The sequence below is a fragment of the Oncorhynchus mykiss genome, chromosome 21 (assembly GCF_057628025.1).
Source record: "Oncorhynchus mykiss isolate SJ-2025 chromosome 21, ASM5762802v1, whole genome shotgun sequence".
In the NCBI taxonomy this organism is placed as follows: domain Eukaryota; kingdom Metazoa; phylum Chordata; class Actinopteri; order Salmoniformes; family Salmonidae; genus Oncorhynchus; species Oncorhynchus mykiss.
This window is the reverse complement of record NC_143042.1, coordinates 36,009,303-36,026,734: the sequence shown is the minus strand read 5'-3', so window position 1 is coordinate 36,026,734 and position 17,432 is coordinate 36,009,303. Positions and strand designations below refer to the sequence as shown.

The following is a 17,432-nucleotide window of genomic DNA, read 5'->3' as shown; positions in this document are numbered from 1 at the left end:
GAGGCTTGTGTTGGCATTGACCCTCAGCACGGCAATTTAACAGGAATCTCATAACAGGTACAGGACGTCACATCGACATCATGGAGCACAACAAACTGAAAACTGTCGTCCCTGGGTGGGCTCGAACCACCAACCTTTAGATTAACAGTCTAACGCGCTAACCAATTGCGCCACAGAGACTTGTGGTGTATTTAACACTGACGCTAGATCGCTGGCCATTTGTGCTCTCATCCAACTGAACATGGAGTTTACGAAACAACAACACTTTGTTCCAATGGTTGTGTTAACGTGCATCGAAAGTGCAGCAACATTTTCAAGGAAGTAGCCCTGTAGTTTTCTAATGTTTGTTAGCTTTTTGAATGGCCTTAAAAGGGAAAAGATGTAGCGCAATGTTCGTCAGCGCAACATTATATTAAAAGGCATCTGGCAGGAGTAAATTCAGCCACAATCACAAATATATTATGATAAATATATATTTTAAACAACTGCATTTTCACAAATGTAATATATAATCGCCAAGCCCATTCAAAAATAATTAGGGGACTGACTCCGGAAGAATGATGAAGTGGCTAGTCACTTTTATGGCGTATAGGCATACATTTACACACAAACACACTGGACCAACATTGTCCTTCTCGCGAGATAAATATAAATAATACGTTTTTTCATACCAGATTGACATCATTTACGTTGTCATACTAGCCAGACTAATAAGAATAAATTATATGTTCCTTGGAGAACACAGAATGATCAAGCTATTGAGTAACAGAAGATCAGAGACCATTGACAGCCATTTTACCAGTAGGTATAGTAACTTGTCATCTTTCATGTTCAACAACACACCAATCACATGTTACAACAGGAAACACAGCAGGTCAAAAGCAAGCTTACTGTAAGGCCAGGAAGGTCTTCCATATCACTAGAAATAGAAAGACAGCATCCCTGGGTGGGCTCAAATCACCAACTTTTAAATGAACAGTCTAACGCGCCAACAAATTGCACCACAGAGACTTGTGGTTATACTGACCCTCAGCAGGCCAAAGTCTCATGGAAGCTAACGCCAAGTCAGGAAGGGGGACTTCACAATCTGAAAAATCTCATCCCTGGGTGGTGTCAAAGCACCAACCTTTAGATTGACAGTCAAACACACTAACTGATTGCACGAGAGAGGCTTGTGTTGGCATTGACCCTCAGCACGGCAATTTAACAGGAATCTCATAACAGGTACCTCATAACAGGTACAGGACGTCACATCGACATCATGGAGCACAACAAACTGAAAACTGTCGTCCCTGGGTGGGCTCGAACCACCAACCTTTAGATTAACAGTCTAACGCGCTAACCAATTGCGCCACAGAGACTTGTGGTGTATTTAATACTGACGCTAGATCACTGGCCATTTGTGCTCTCATCCAACTGAACATGGAGTTTACGAAACAACAACACTTTGTTCCAATGGTTGTGTTAACGTGCATCGAAAGTGCAGCAACATTTTCAGGGAAGTAGCCCTGTAGTTTTCTAATGTTTGTTAGCTGTTTGAATGGCCTTAAAAGGGCAAAGATGTAGCGCAATGTTCGTCAGCGCAACATTATATTAAAAGGCATCTGGCAGGAGTAAATTCAGCCACAATCACAAATATATTATGATAAATATATATTTTAAACAACTGCATTTTCACAAATGTAATATATAATCGCCAAGCCCATTCAAAAATAATTAGGGGACTGACTCCGGAAGAATGATGAAGTGGCTAGTCACTTTTATGGCGTATAGGCATACATTTACACACAAACACACTGGACCAACATTGTCCTTCTCGCGAGATAAATATAAATAATACGTTTTTTCATACCAGATTGACATCATTTACGTTGTCATACTAGCCAGATTAATAAGAATAAATTATATGTTCCTTGGAGAACACAGAATGATCAAGCTATTGAGTAACAGAAGATCAGAGACCATTGACAGCCATTTTACCAGTAGGTATAGTAACTTGTCATCTTTCATGTTCAACAACACACCAATCACATGTTACAACAGGAAACACAGCAGGTCAAAAGCAAGCTTACTGTAAGGCCAGGAAGGTCTTCCATATCACTAGAAATAGAAAGACAGCATCCCTGGGTGGGCTCAAATCACCAACTTTTAAATGAACAGTCTAACGCGCCAACAAATTGCACCACAGAGACTTGTGGTTATACTGACCCTCAGCAGGCCAAAGTCTCATGGAAGCTCACGCCAAGTCAGGAAGGGGGACTTCACAATCTGAAAAATGTCATCCCTGGGTGGTGTCAAAGCACCAACCTTTAGATTGACAGTCAAACACACTAACTGATTGCACGAGAGACGCTTGTGTTGGCATTGACCCTCGGCACGGCAATTTAACAGGAATCTCATAACAGGTACAGGACGTCACATCGACATCATGGAGCACAACAAACTGAAAGCTGTCGTCCCTGGGTGGGCTCGAACCACCAACCTTTAGATTAACAGTCTAACGCGCTAACCAATTGCACCACAGAGACTTGTGGTGTATTTAATACTGACGCTAGATCACTGGCCATTTGTGCTCTCATCCAACTGAACATGGAGTTTACGAAACAACAACACTTTGTTCCAATGGTTGTGTTAACGTGCATCGAAAGTGCAGCAACATTTTCAAGGAAGTAGCCCTGTAGTTTTCTAATGTTTGTTAGCTGTTTGAATGGCCTTAAAAGGGCAAAGATGTAGCGCAATGTTCGTCAGCGCAACATTATATTAAAAGGCATCTGGCAGGAGTAAATTCAGCCACAATCACAAATATATTATGATAAATATATATTTTAAACAACTGCATTTTCACAAATGTAATATATAATCGCCAAGCCCATTCAAAAATAATTAGGGGACTGACTCCGGAAGAATGATGAAGTGGCTAGTCACTTTTATGGCGTATAGGCATACATTTACACACAAAAACTCTGGACCAACATTGTCCTTCTCGCGAGATAAATATAAATAATACGTTTTTTCATACCAGATTGACATCATTTACGTTGTCATACTAGCCAGATTAATAAGAATAAATTATATGTTCCTTGGAGAACACAGAATGATCAAGCTATTGAGTAACAGAAGATCAGAGACCATTGACAGCCATTTTACCAGTAGGTATAGTAACTTGTCATCTTTCATGTTCAACAACACACCAATCACATGTTACAACAGGAAACACAGCAGGTCAAAAGCAAGCTTACTGTAAGGCCAGGAAGGTCTTCCATATAACTAGAAATAGAAAGACAGCATCCCTGGGTGGGCTCAAATCACCAACTTTTAAATGAACAGTCTAACGCGCCAACAAATTGCACCACAGAGACTTGTGGTTATACTGACCCTCAGCAGGCCAAAGTCTCATGGAAGCTAACGCCAAGTCAGGAAGGGGGACTTCACAATCTGAAAAATTTCATCCCTGGGTGGTGTCAAAGCACCAACCTTTAGATTGACAGTCAAACACACTAACTGATTGCACGAGAGAGGCTTGTGTTGGCATTGACCCTCAGCACGGCAATTTAACAGGAATCTCATAACAGGTACAGGACGTCACATCGACATCATGGAGCACAACAAACTGAAAACTGTCGTCCCTGGGTGGGCTCAAACCACCAACCTTTAGATTAACAGTCTAACGCGCTAACCAATTGCGCCACAGAGACTTGTGGTGTATTTAATACTGACGCTAGATCACTGGCCATTTGTGCTCTCATCCAACTGAACATGGAGTTTACGAAACAACAACACTTTGTTCCAATGGTTGTGTTAACGTGCATCGAAAGTGCAGCAACATTTTCAAGGAAGTAGCCCTGTAGTTTTCTAATGTTTGTTAGCTGTTTGAATGGCCTTAAAAGGGCAAAGATGTAGCGCAATGTTCGTCAGCGCAACATTATATTAAAAGGCATCTGGCAGGAGTAAATTCAGCCACAATCACAAATATATTATGATAAATATATATTTTAAACAACTGCATTTTCACAAATGTAATATATAATCGCCAAGCCCATTCAAAAATAATTAGGGGACTGACTCCGGAAGAATGATGAAGTGGCTAGTCACTTTTATGGCGTATAGGCATACATTTACACACAAACACACTGGACCAACATTGTCCTTCTCGCGAGATAAATATAAATAATACGTTTTTTCATACCAGATTGACATCATTTACGTTGTCATACTAGCCAGATTAATAAGAATAAATTATATGTTCCTTGGAGAACACAGAATGATCAAGCTATTGAGTAACAGAAGATCAGAGACCATTGACAGCCATTTTACCAGTAGGTATAGTAACTTGTCATCTTTCATGTTCAACAACACACCAATCACATGTTACAACAGGAAACACAGCAGGTCAAAAGCAAGCTTACTGTAAGGCCAGGAAGGTCTTCCATATAACTAGAAATAGAAAGACAGCATCCCTGGGTGGGCTCAAATCACCAACTTTTAAATGAACAGTCTAACGCGCCAACAAATTGCACCACAGAGACTTGTGGTTATACTGACCCTCAGCAGGCCAAAGTCTCATGGAAGCTCACGCCAAGTCAGGAAGGGGGACTTCACAATCTGAAAAATGTCATCCCTGGGTGGTGTCAAAGCACCAACCTTTAGATTGACAGTCAAACACAATAACTGATTGCACGAGAGAGGCTTGTGTTGGCATTGACCCTCAGCACGGCAATTTAACAGGAATCTCATAACAGGTACAGGACGTCACATCGACATCATGGAGCACAACAAACTGAAAACTGTCGTCCCTGGGTGGGCTCGAACCACCAACCTTTAGATTAACAGTCTAACGCGCTAACCAATTGCGCCACAGAGACTTGTGGTGTATTTAATACTGACGCTAGATCACTGGCCATTTGTGCTCTCATCCAACTGAACATGGAGTTTACGAAACAACAACACTTTGTTCCAATGGTTGTGTTAACGTGCATCGAAAGTGCAGCAACATTTTCAAGGAAGTAGCCCTGTAGTTTTCTAATGTTTGTTAGCTGTTTGAATGGCCTTAAAAGGGCAAAGATGTAGCGCAATGTTCGTCAGCGCAACATTATATTAAAAGGCATCTGGCAGGAGTAAATTCAGCCACAATCACAAATATATTATGATAAATATATATTTTAAACAACTGCATTTTCACAAATGTAATATATAATCGCCAAGCCCATTCAAAAATAATTAGGGGACTGACTCCGGAAGAATGATGAAGTGGCTAGTCACTTTTATGGCGTATAGGCATACATTTACACACAAAAACTCTGGACCAACATTGTCCTTCTCGCGAGAAATATATAAATAATACGTTTTTTCATACCAGATTGACATCATTTACGTTGTCATACTAGCCAGATTAATAAGAATAAATTATATGTTCCTTGGAGAACACAGAATGATCAAGCTATTGAGTAACAGAAGATCAGAGACCATTGACAGCCATTTTACCAGTAGGTATAGTAACTTGTCATCTTTCATGTTCAACAACACACCAATCACATGTTACAACAGGAAACACAGCAGGTCAAAAGCAAGCTTACTGTAAGGCCAGGAAGGTCTTCCATATCACTAGAAATAGAAAGACAGCATCCCTGGGTGGGCTCAAATCACCAACTTTTAAATGAACAGTCTAACGCGCCAACAAATTGCACCACAGAGACTTGTGGTTATACTGACCCTCAGCAGGCCAAAGTCTCATGGAAGCTCACGCCAAGTCAGGAAGGGGGACTTCACAATCTGAAAAATGTCATCCCTGGGTGGTGTCAAAGCACCAACCTTTAGATTGACAGTCAAACACACTAACTGATTGCACGAGAGAGGCTTGTGTTGGCATTGACCCTCAGCACGGCAATTTAACAGGAATCTCATAACAGGTACCTCATAACAGGTACAGGACGTCACATCGACATCATGGAGCACAACAAACTGAAAACTGTCGTCCCTGGGTGGGCTCGAACCACCAACCTTTAGATTAACAGTCTAACGCACTAACCAATTGCGCCACAGAGACTTGTGGTGTATTTAATACTGACGCTAGATCGCTGGCCATTTGTGCTCTCATCCAACTGAACATGGAGTTTACGAAACAACAACACTTTGTTCCAATGGTTGTGTTAACGTGCATCGAAAGTGCAGCAACATTTTCAGGGAAGTAGCCCTGTAGTTTTCTAATGTTTGTTAGCTGTTTGAATGGCCTTAAAAGGGCAAAGATGTAGCGCAATGTTCGTCAGCGCAACATTATATTAAAAGGCATCTGGCAGGAGTAAATTCAGCCACAATCACAAATATATTATGATAAATATATATTTTAAACAACTGCATTTTCACAAATGTAATATATAATCGCCAAGCCCATTCAAAAATAATTAGGGGACTGACTCCGGAAGAATGATGAAGTGGCTAGTCACTTTTATGGCGTATAGGCATACATTTACACACAAACACACTGGACCAACATTGTCCTTCTCGCGAGATAAATATAAATAATACGTTTTTTCATACCAGATTGACATCATTTACGTTGTCATACTAGCCAGATTAATAAGAATAAATTATATGTTCCTTGGAGAACACAGAATGATCAAGCTATTGAGTAACAGAAGATCAGAGACCATTGACAGCCATTTTACCAGTAGGTATAGTAACTTGTCATCTTTCATGTTCAACAACACACCAATCACATGTTACAACAGGAAACACAGCAGGTCAAAAGCAAGCTTACTGTAAGGCCTGGAAGGTCTTCCATATCACTAGAAATAGAAAGACAGCATCCCTGGGTGGGCTCAAATCACCAACTTTTAAATGAACAGTCTAACGCGCCAACAAATTGCACCACAGAGACTTGTGGTTATACTGACCCTCAGCAGGCCAAAGTCTCATGGAAGCTAACGCCAAGTAAGGAAGGGGGACTTCACAATCTGAAAAACGTCATCCCTGGGTGGTGTCAAAGCACCAACCTTTAGATTGACAGTCAAACACACTAACTGATTGCACGAGAGAGGCTTGTGTTGGCATTGACCCTCAGCACGGCAATTTAACAGGAATCTCATAACAGGTACCTCATAACAGGTACAGGACGTCACATCGACATCATGGAGCACAACAAACTGAAAACTGTCGTCCCTGGGTGGGCTCGAACCACCAACCTTTAGATTAACAGTCTAACGCGCTAACCAATTGCGCCACAGAGACTTGTGGTGTATTTAACACTGACGCTAGATCGCTGGCCATTTGTGCTCTCATCCAACTGAACATGGAGTTTACGAAACAACAACACTTTGTTCCAATGGTTGTGTTAACGTGCATCGAAAGTGCAGCAACATTTTCAAGGAAGTAGCCCTGTAGTTTTCTAATGTTTGTTAGCTTTTTGAATGGCCTTAAAAGGGAAAAGATGTAGCGCAATGTTCGTCAGCGCAACATTATATTAAAAGGCATCTGGCAGGAGTAAATTCAGCCACAATCACAAATATATTATGATAAATATATATTTTAAACAACTGCATTTTCACAAATGTAATATATAATCGCCAAGCCCATTCAAAAATAATTAGGGGACTGACTCCGGAAGAATGATGAAGTGGCTAGTCACTTTTATGGCGTATAGGCATACATTTACACACAAACACACTGGACCAACATTGTCCTTCTCGCGAGATAAATATAAATAATACGTTTTTTCATACCAGATTGACATCATTTACGTTGTCATACTAGCCAGACTAATAAGAATAAATTATATGTTCCTTGGAGAACACAGAATGATCAAGCTATTGAGTAACAGAAGATCAGAGACCATTGACAGCCATTTTACCAGTAGGTATAGTAACTTGTCATCTTTCATGTTCAACAACACACCAATCACATGTTACAACAGGAAACACAGCAGGTCAAAAGCAAGCTTACTGTAAGGCCAGGAAGGTCTTCCATATCACTAGAAATAGAAAGACAGCATCCCTGGGTGGGCTCAAATCACCAACTTTTAAATGAACAGTCTAACGCGCCAACAAATTGCACCACAGAGACTTGTGGTTATACTGACCCTCAGCAGGCCAAAGTCTCATGGAAGCTCACGCCAAGTCAGGAAGGGGGACTTCACAATCTGAAAAATGTCATCCCTGGGTGGTGTCAAAGCACCAACCTTTAGATTGACAGTCAAACACACTAACTGATTGCACGAGAGACGCTTGTGTTGGCATTGACCCTCGGCACGGCAATTTAACAGGAATCTCATAACAGGTACAGGACGTCACATCGACATCATGGAGCACAACAAACTGAAAGCTGTCGTCCCTGGGTGGGCTCGAACCACCAACCTTTAGATTAACAGTCTAACGCGCTAACCAATTGCACCACAGAGACTTGTGGTGTATTTAATACTGACGCTAGATCACTGGCCATTTGTGCTCTCATCCAACTGAACATGGAGTTTACGAAACAACAACACTTTGTTCCAATGGTTGTGTTAACGTGCATCGAAAGTGCAGCAACATTTTCAAGGAAGTAGCCCTGTAGTTTTCTAATGTTTGTTAGCTGTTTGAATGGCCTTAAAAGGGCAAAGATGTAGCGCAATGTTCGTCAGCGCAACATTATATTAAAAGGCATCTGGCAGGAGTAAATTCAGCCACAATCACAAATATATTATGATAAATATATATTTTAAACAACTGCATTTTCACAAATGTAATATATAATCGCCAAGCCCATTCAAAAATAATTAGGGGACTGACTCCGGAAGAATGATGAAGTGGCTAGTCACTTTTATGGCGTATAGGCATACATTTACACACAAAAACTCTGGACCAACATTGTCCTTCTCGCGAGATAAATATAAATAATACGTTTTTTCATACCAGATTGACATCATTTACGTTGTCATACTAGCCAGATTAATAAGAATAAATTATATGTTCCTTGGAGAACACAGAATGATCAAGCTATTGAGTAACAGAAGATCAGAGACCATTGACAGCCATTTTACCAGTAGGTATAGTAACTTGTCATCTTTCATGTTCAACAACACACCAATCACATGTTACAACAGGAAACACAGCAGGTCAAAAGCAAGCTTACTGTAAGGCCAGGAAGGTCTTCCATATAACTAGAAATAGAAAGACAGCATCCCTGGGTGGGCTCAAATCACCAACTTTTAAATGAACAGTCTAACGCGCCAACAAATTGCACCACAGAGACTTGTGGTTATACTGACCCTCAGCAGGCCAAAGTCTCATGGAAGCTAACGCCAAGTCAGGAAGGGGGACTTCACAATCTGAAAAATGTCATCCCTGGGTGGTGTCAAAGCACCAACCTTTAGATTGACAGTCAAACACACTAACTGATTGCACGAGAGAGGCTTGTGTTGGCATTGACCCTCAGCACGGCAATTTAACAGGAATCTCATAACAGGTACAGGACGTCACATCGACATCATGGAGCACAACAAACTGAAAACTGTCGTCCCTGGGTGGGCTCGAACCACCAACCTTTAGATTAACAGTCTAACGCGCTAACCAATTGCGCCACAGAGACTTGTGGTGTATTTAATACTGACGCTAGATCGCTGGCCATTTGTGCTCTCATCCAACTGAACATGGAGTTTACGAAACAACAACACTTTGTTCCAATGGTTGTGTTAACGTGCATCGAAAGTGCAGCAACATTTTCAAGGAAGTAGCCCTGTAGTTTTCTAATGTTTGTTAGCTGTTTGAATGGCCTTAAAAGGGCAAAGATGTAGCGCAATGTTCGTCAGCGCAACATTATATTAAAAGGCATCTGGCAGGAGTAAATTCAGCCACAATCACAAATATATTATGATAAATATATATTTTAAACAACTGCATTTTCACAAATGTAATATATAATCGCCAAGCCCATTCAAAAATAATTAGGGGACTGACTCCGGAAGAATGATGAAGTGGCTAGTCACTTTTATGGCGTATAGGCATACATTTACACACAAAAACTCTGGACCAACATTGTCCTTCTCGCGAGATAAATATAAATAATATGTTTTTTCATACCAGATTGACATCATTTACGTTGTCATACTAGCCAGATTAATAAGAATAAATTATATGTTCCTTGGAGAACACAGAATGATCAAGCTATTGAGTAACAGAAGATCAGAGACCATTGACAGCCATTTTACCAGTAGGTATAGTAACTTGTCATCTTTCATGTTCAACAACACACCAATCACATGTTACAACAGGAAACACAGCAGGTCAAAAGCAAGCTTACTGTAAGGCCAGGAAGGTCTTCCATATAACTAGAAATAGAAAGACAGCATCCCTGGGTGGGCTCAAATCACCAACTTTTAAATGAACAGTCTAACGCGCCAACAAATTGCACCACAGAGACTTGTGGTTATACTGACCCTCAGCAGGCCAAAGTCTCATGGAAGCTCACGCCAAGTCAGGAAGGGGGACTTCACAATCTGAAAAATGTCATCCCTGGGTGGTGTCAAAGCACCAACCTTTAGATTGACAGTCAAACACACTAACTGATTGCACGAGAGAGGCTTGTGTTGGCATTGACCCTCAGCACGGCAATTTAACAGGAATCTCATAACAGGTACAGGACGTCACATCGACATCATGGAGCACAACAAACTGAAAACTGTCGTCCCTGGGTGGGCTCAAACCACCAACCTTTAGATTAACAGTCTAACGCGCTAACCAATTGCGCCACAGAGACTTGTGGTGTATTTAATACTGACGCTAGATCACTGGCCATTTGTGCTCTCATCCAACTGAACATGGAGTTTACGAAACAACAACACTTTGTTCCAATGGTTGTGTTAACGTGCATCGAAAGTGCAGCAACATTTTCAAGGAAGTAGCCCTGTAGTTTTCTAATGTTTGTTAGCTGTTTGAATGGCCTTAAAAGGGCAAAGATGTAGCGCAATGTTCGTCAGCGCAACATTATATTAAAAGGCATCTGGCAGGAGTAAATTCAGCCACAATCACAAATATATTATGATAAATATATATTTTAAACAACTGCATTTTCACAAATGTAATATATAATCGCCAAGCCCATTCAAAAATAATTAGGGGACTGACTCCGGAAGAATGATGAAGTGGCTAGTCACTTTTATGGCGTATAGGCATACATTTACACACAAACACACTGGACCAACATTGTCCTTCTCGCGAGATAAATATAAATAATACGTTTTTTCATACCAGATTGACATCATTTACGTTGTCATACTAGCCAGATTAATAAGAATAAATTATATGTTCCTTGGAGAACACAGAATGATCAAGCTATTGAGTAACAGAAGATCAGAGACCATTGACAGCCATTTTACCAGTAGGTATAGTAACTTGTCATCTTTCATGTTCAACAACACACCAATCACATGTTACAACAGGAAACACAGCAGGTCAAAAGCAAGCTTACTGTAAGGCCAGGAAGGTCTTCCATATCACTAGAAATAGAAAGACAGCATCCCTGGGTGGGCTCAAATCACCAACTTTTAAATGAACAGTCTAACGCGCCAACAAATTGCACCACAGAGACTTGTGGTTATACTGACCCTCAGCAGGCCAAAGTCTCATGGAAGCTCACGCCAAGTCAGGAAGGGGGACTTCACAATCTGAAAAATGTCATCCCTGGGTGGTGTCAAAGCACCAACCTTTAGATTGACAGTCAAACACACTAACTGATTGCACGAGAGAGGCTTGTGTTGGCATTGACCCTCAGCACGGCAATTTAACAGGAATCTCATAACAGGTACAGGACGTCACATCGACATCATGGAGCACAACAAACTGAAAACTGTCGTCCCTGGGTGGGCTCAAACCACCAACCTTTAGATTAACAGTCTAACGCGCTAACCAATTGCGCCACAGAGACTTGTGGTGTATTTAATACTGACGCTAGATCACTGGCCATTTGTGCTCTCATCCAACTGAACATGGAGTTAACGAAACAACAACACTTTGTTCCAATGGTTGTGTTAACGTGCATCGAAAGTGCAGCAACATTTTCAAGGAAGTAGCCCTGTAGTTTTCTAATGTTTGTTAGCTGTTTGAATGGCCTTAAAAGGGCAAAGATGTAGCGCAATGTTCGTCAGCGCAACATTATATTAAAAGGCATCTGGCAGGAGTAAATTCAGCCACAATCACAAATATATTATGATAAATATATATTTTAAACAACTGCATTTTCACAAATGTAATATATAATCGCCAAGCCCATTCAAAAATAATTAGGGGACTGACTCCGGAAGAATGATGAAGTGGCTAGTCACTTTTATGGCGTATAGGCATACATTTACACACAAAAACTCTGGACCAACATTGTCCTTCTCGCGAGATAAATATAAATAATACGTTTTTTCATACCAGATTGACATCATTTACGTTGTCATACTAGCCAGATTAATAAGAATAAATTATATGTTCCTTGGAGAACACAGAATGATCAAGCTATTGAGTAACAGAAGATCAGAGACCATTGACAGCCATTTTACCAGTAGGTATAGTAACTTGTCATCTTTCATGTTCAACAACACACCAATCACATGTTACAACAGGAAACACAGCAGGTCAAAAGCAAGCTTACTGTAAGGCCAGGAAGGTCTTCCATATCACTAGAAATAGAAAGACAGCATCCCTGGGTGGGCTCAAATCACCAACTTTTAAATGAACAGTCTAACGCGCCAACAAATTGCACCACAGAGACTTGTGGTTATACTGACCCTCAGCAGGCCAAAGTCTCATGGAAGCTAACGCCAAGTCAGGAAGGGGGACTTCACAATCTGAAAAACATCATCCCTGGGTGGTGTCAAAGCACCAACCTTTAGATTGACAGTCAAACACACTAACTGATTGCACGAGAGAGGCTTGTGTTGGCATTGACCCTCAGCACGGCAATTTAACAGGAATCTCATAACAGGTACAGGACGTCACATCGACATCATGGAGCACAACAAACTGAAAACTGTCGTCCCTGGGTGGGCTCGAACCACCAACCTTTAGATTAACAGTCTAACGCGCTAACCAATTGCGCCACAGAGACTTGTGGTGTATTTAACACTGACGCTAGATCGCTGGCCATTTGTGCTCTCATCCAACTGAACATGGAGTTTACGAAACAACAACACTTTGTTCCAATGGTTGTGTTAACGTGCATCGAAAGTGCAGCAACATTTTCAAGGAAGTAGCCCTGTAGTTTTCTAATGTTTGTTAGCTGTTTGAATGGCCTTAAAAGGGCAAAGATGTAGCGCAATGTTCGTCAGCGCAACATTATATTAAAAGGCATCTGGCAGGAGTAAATTCAGCCACAATCACAAATATATTATGATAAATATATATTTTAAACAACTGCATTTTCACAAATGTAATATATAATCGCCAAGCCCATTCAAAAATAATTAGGGGACTGACTCCGGAAGAATGATGAAGTGGCTAGTCACTTTTATGGCGTATAGGCATACATTTACACACAAACACACTGGACCAACATTGTCCTTCTCGCGAGAAATATATAAATAATACGTTTTTTCATACCAGATTGACATCATTTACGTTGTCATACTAGCCAGATTAATAAGAATAAATTATATGTTCCTTGGAGAACACAGAATGATCAAGCTATTGAGTAACAGAAGATCAGAGACCATTGACAGCCATTTTACCAGTAGGTATAGTAACTTGTCATCTTTCATGTTCAACAACACACCAATCACATGTTACAACAGGAAACACAGCAGGTCAAAAGCAAGCTTACTGTAAGGCCAGGAAGGTCTTCCATATCACTACAAATAGAAAGACAGCATCCCTGGGTGGGCTCAAATCACCAACTTTTAAATGAACAGTCTAACGCGCCAACAAATTGCACCACAGAGACTTGTGGTTATACTGACCCTCAGCAGGCCAAAGTCTCATGGAAGCTCACGCCAAGTCAGGAAGGGGGACTTCACAATCTGAAAAATGTCATCCCTGGGTGGTGTCAAAGCACCAACCTTTAGATTGACAGTCAAACACACTAACTGATTGCACGAGAGAGGCTTGTGTTGGCATTGACCCTCAGCACGGCAATTTAACAGGAATCTCATAACAGGTACAGGACGTCACATCGACATAATGGAGCACAACAAACTGAAAACTGTCGTCCCTGGGTGGGCTCAAACCACCAACCTTTAGATTAACAGTCTACCGTGCTAACCAATTGCGCCACAGAGACTTGTGGTGTATTTAACACTGACGCTAGATCGCTGGCCATTTGTGCTCTCATCCAACTGAACATGGAGTTTACGAAACAACAACACTTTGTTCCAATGGTTGTGTTAACGTGCATCGAAAGTGCAGCAACATTTTCAAGGAAGTAGCCCTGTAGTTTTCTAATGTTTGTTAGCTGTTTGAATGGCCTTAAAAGGGCAAAGATGTAGCGCAATGTTCGTCAGCGCAACATTATATTAAAAGGCATCTGGCAGGAGTAAATTCAGCCACAATCACAAATATATTATGATAAATATATATTTTAAACAACTGCATTTTCACAAATGTAATATATAATCGCCAAGCCCATTCAAAAATAATTAGGGGACTGACTCCGGAAGAATGATGAAGTGGCTAGTCACTTTTATGGCGTATAGGCATACATTTACACACAAAAACTCTGGACCAACATTGTCCTTCTCGCGAGATAAATATAAATAATACGTTTTTTCATACCAGATTGACATCATTTACGTTGTCATACTAGCCAGATTAATAAGAATAAATTATATGTTCCTTGGAGAACACAGAATGATCAAGCTATTGAGTAACAGAAGATCAGAGACCATTGACAGCCATTTTACCAGTAGGTATAGTAACTTGTCATCTTTCATGTTCAACAACACACCAATCACATGTTACAACAGGAAACACAGCAGGTCAAAAGCAAGCTTACTGTAAGGCCAGGAAGGTCTTCCATATCACTAGAAATAGAAAGACAGCATCCCTGGGTGGGCTCAAATCACCAACTTTTAAATGAACAGTCTAACGCGCCAACAAATTGCACCACAGAGACTTGTGGTTATACTGACCCTCAGCATTCCAAAGTCTCATGGAAGCTCACGCCAAGTCAGGAAGGGGGACTTCACAATCTGAAAAATGTCATCCCTGGGTGGTGTCAAAGCACCAACCTTTAGATTGACAGTCAAACACACTAACTGATTGCACGAGAGAGGCTTGTGTTGGCATTGACCCTCAGCACGGCAATTTAACAGGAATCTCATAACAGGTACAGGACGTCACATCGACATCATGGAGCACAACAAACTGAAAACTGTCGTCCCTGGGTGGGCTCGAACCACCAACCTTTAGATTAACAGTCTAACGCGCTAACCAATTGCGCCACAGAGACTTGTGGTGTATTTAATACTGACGCTAGATCACTGGCCATTTGTGCTCTCATCCAACTGAACATGGAGTTTACGAAACAACAACACTTTGTTCCAATGGTTGTGTTAACGTGCATCGAAAGTGCAGCAACATTTTCAAGGAAGTAGCCCTGTAGTTTTCTAATGTTTGTTAGCTGTTTGAATGGCCTTAAAAGGGCAAAGATGTAGCGCAATGTTCGTCAGCGCAACATTATATTAAAAGGCATCTGGCAGGAGTAAATTCAGCCACAATCACAAATATATTATGATAAATATATATTTTAAACAACTGCATTTTCACAAATGTAATATATAATCGCCAAGCCCATTCAAAAATAATTAGGGGACTGACTCCGGAAGAATGATGAAGTGGCTAGTCACTTTTATGGCGTATAGGCATACATTTACACACAAAAACTCTGGACCAACATTGTCCTTCTCGCGAGATAAATATAAATAATACGTTTTTTCATACCAGATTGACATCATTTACGTTGTCATACTAGCCAGATTAATAAGAATAAATTATATGTTCCTTGGAGAACACAGAATGATCAAGCTATTGAGTAACAGAAGATCAGAGACCATTGACAGCCATTTTACCAGTAGGTATAGTAACTTGTCATCTTTCATGTTCAACAACACACCAATCACATGTTACAACAGGAAACACAGCAGGTCAAAAGCAAGCTTACTGTAAGGCCAGGAAGGTCTTCCATATCACTAGAAATAGAAAGACAGCATCCCTGGGTGGGCTCAAATCACCAACTTTTAAATGAACAGTCTAACGCGCCAACAAATTGCACCACAGAGACTTGTGGTTATACTGACCCTCAGCAGGCCAAAGTCTCATGGAAGCTAACGCCAAGTCAGGAAGGGGGACTTCACAATCTGAAAAATGTCATCCCTGGGTGGTGTCAAAGAACCAACCTTTAGATTGACAGTCAAACACACTAACTGATTGCACGAGAGAGGCTTGTGTTGGCATTGACCCTCAGCACGGCAATTTAACAGGAATCTCATAACAGGTACAGGACGTCACATCGACATCATGGAGCACAACAAACTGAAAACTGTCGTCCCTGGGTGGGCTCGAACCACTAACCTTTAGATTAACAGTCTAACGCGCTAACCAATTGCGCCACAGAGACTTGTGGTGTATTTAATACTGACGCTGGATCGCTGGCCATTTGTGCTCTCATCCAACTGAACATGGAGTTTACGAAACAACAACACTTTGTTCCAATGGTTGTGTTAACGTGCATCGAAAGTGCAGCAACATTTTCAAGGAAGTAGCCCTGTAGTTTTCTAATGTTTGTTAGCTGTTTGAATGGCCTTAAAAGGGCAAAGATGTAGCGCAATGTTCGTCAGCGCAACATTATATTAAAAGGCATCTGGCAGGAGTAAATTCAGCCACAATCACAAATATATTATGATAAATATATATTTTAAACAACTGCATTTTCACAAATGTAATATATAATCGCCAAGCCCATTCAAAAATAATTAGGGGACTGACTCCGGAAGAATGATGAAGTGGCTAGTCACTTTTATGGCGTATAGGCATACATTTACACACAAAAACTCTGGACCAACATTGTCCTTCTCGCGAGATAAATATAAATAATACGTTTTTTCATACCAGATTGACATCATTTACGTTGTCATACTAGCCAGATTAATAAGAATAAATTATATGTTCCTTGGAGAACACAGAATGATCAAGCTATTGAGTAACAGAAGATCAGAGACCATTGACAGCCATTTTACCAGTAGGTATAGTAACTTGTCATCTTTCATGTTCAACAACACACCAATCACATGTTACAACAGGAAACACAGCAGGTCAAAAGCAAGCTTACTTGCTTAAGGCCAAGAAGGTCTTCCATATCACTAGAAATAGAAAGACAGCATCCCTGGGTGGGCTCAAATAACCAACTTTTAAATGAACAGTCTAACGCGCCAACAAATTGCACCACAGAGACTTGTGGTTATACTGACCCTCAGCAGGCCAAAGTCTCAT

At 40.8% G+C, this 17,432-nt stretch overlaps 7 non-coding genes across 7 annotated transcripts; all 7 read right to left on the bottom strand.

Annotated features, from left to right (window-relative positions):
- Positions 1-106: 106 nt before the first annotated feature.
- On the bottom strand, positions 107-180 carry trnan-guu (transfer RNA asparagine (anticodon GUU)). Its single transcript has one exon. It is a non-coding gene; the product is annotated as a tRNA-Asn (tRNA).
- A 1,107-nt stretch (positions 181-1,287) lies between these two features.
- trnan-guu (transfer RNA asparagine (anticodon GUU)) lies at positions 1,288-1,361 on the bottom strand. The gene has a single exon. It is a non-coding gene; the product is annotated as a tRNA-Asn (tRNA).
- A 3,427-nt stretch (positions 1,362-4,788) lies between these two features.
- Positions 4,789-4,862, bottom strand: trnan-guu (transfer RNA asparagine (anticodon GUU)). The gene has a single exon. It is a non-coding gene; the product is annotated as a tRNA-Asn (tRNA).
- A 2,288-nt stretch (positions 4,863-7,150) lies between these two features.
- On the bottom strand, positions 7,151-7,224 carry trnan-guu (transfer RNA asparagine (anticodon GUU)). The gene has a single exon. It is a non-coding gene; the product is annotated as a tRNA-Asn (tRNA).
- A 2,260-nt stretch (positions 7,225-9,484) lies between these two features.
- Positions 9,485-9,558, bottom strand: trnan-guu (transfer RNA asparagine (anticodon GUU)). Its single transcript has one exon. It is a non-coding gene; the product is annotated as a tRNA-Asn (tRNA).
- Positions 9,559-12,985: 3,427 nt separating this feature from the next.
- trnan-guu (transfer RNA asparagine (anticodon GUU)) lies at positions 12,986-13,059 on the bottom strand. Its single transcript has one exon. It is a non-coding gene; the product is annotated as a tRNA-Asn (tRNA).
- A 2,260-nt stretch (positions 13,060-15,319) lies between these two features.
- trnan-guu (transfer RNA asparagine (anticodon GUU)) lies at positions 15,320-15,393 on the bottom strand. The gene has a single exon. It is a non-coding gene; the product is annotated as a tRNA-Asn (tRNA).
- Between the last annotated feature and the right edge of the window lie 2,039 nt (positions 15,394-17,432).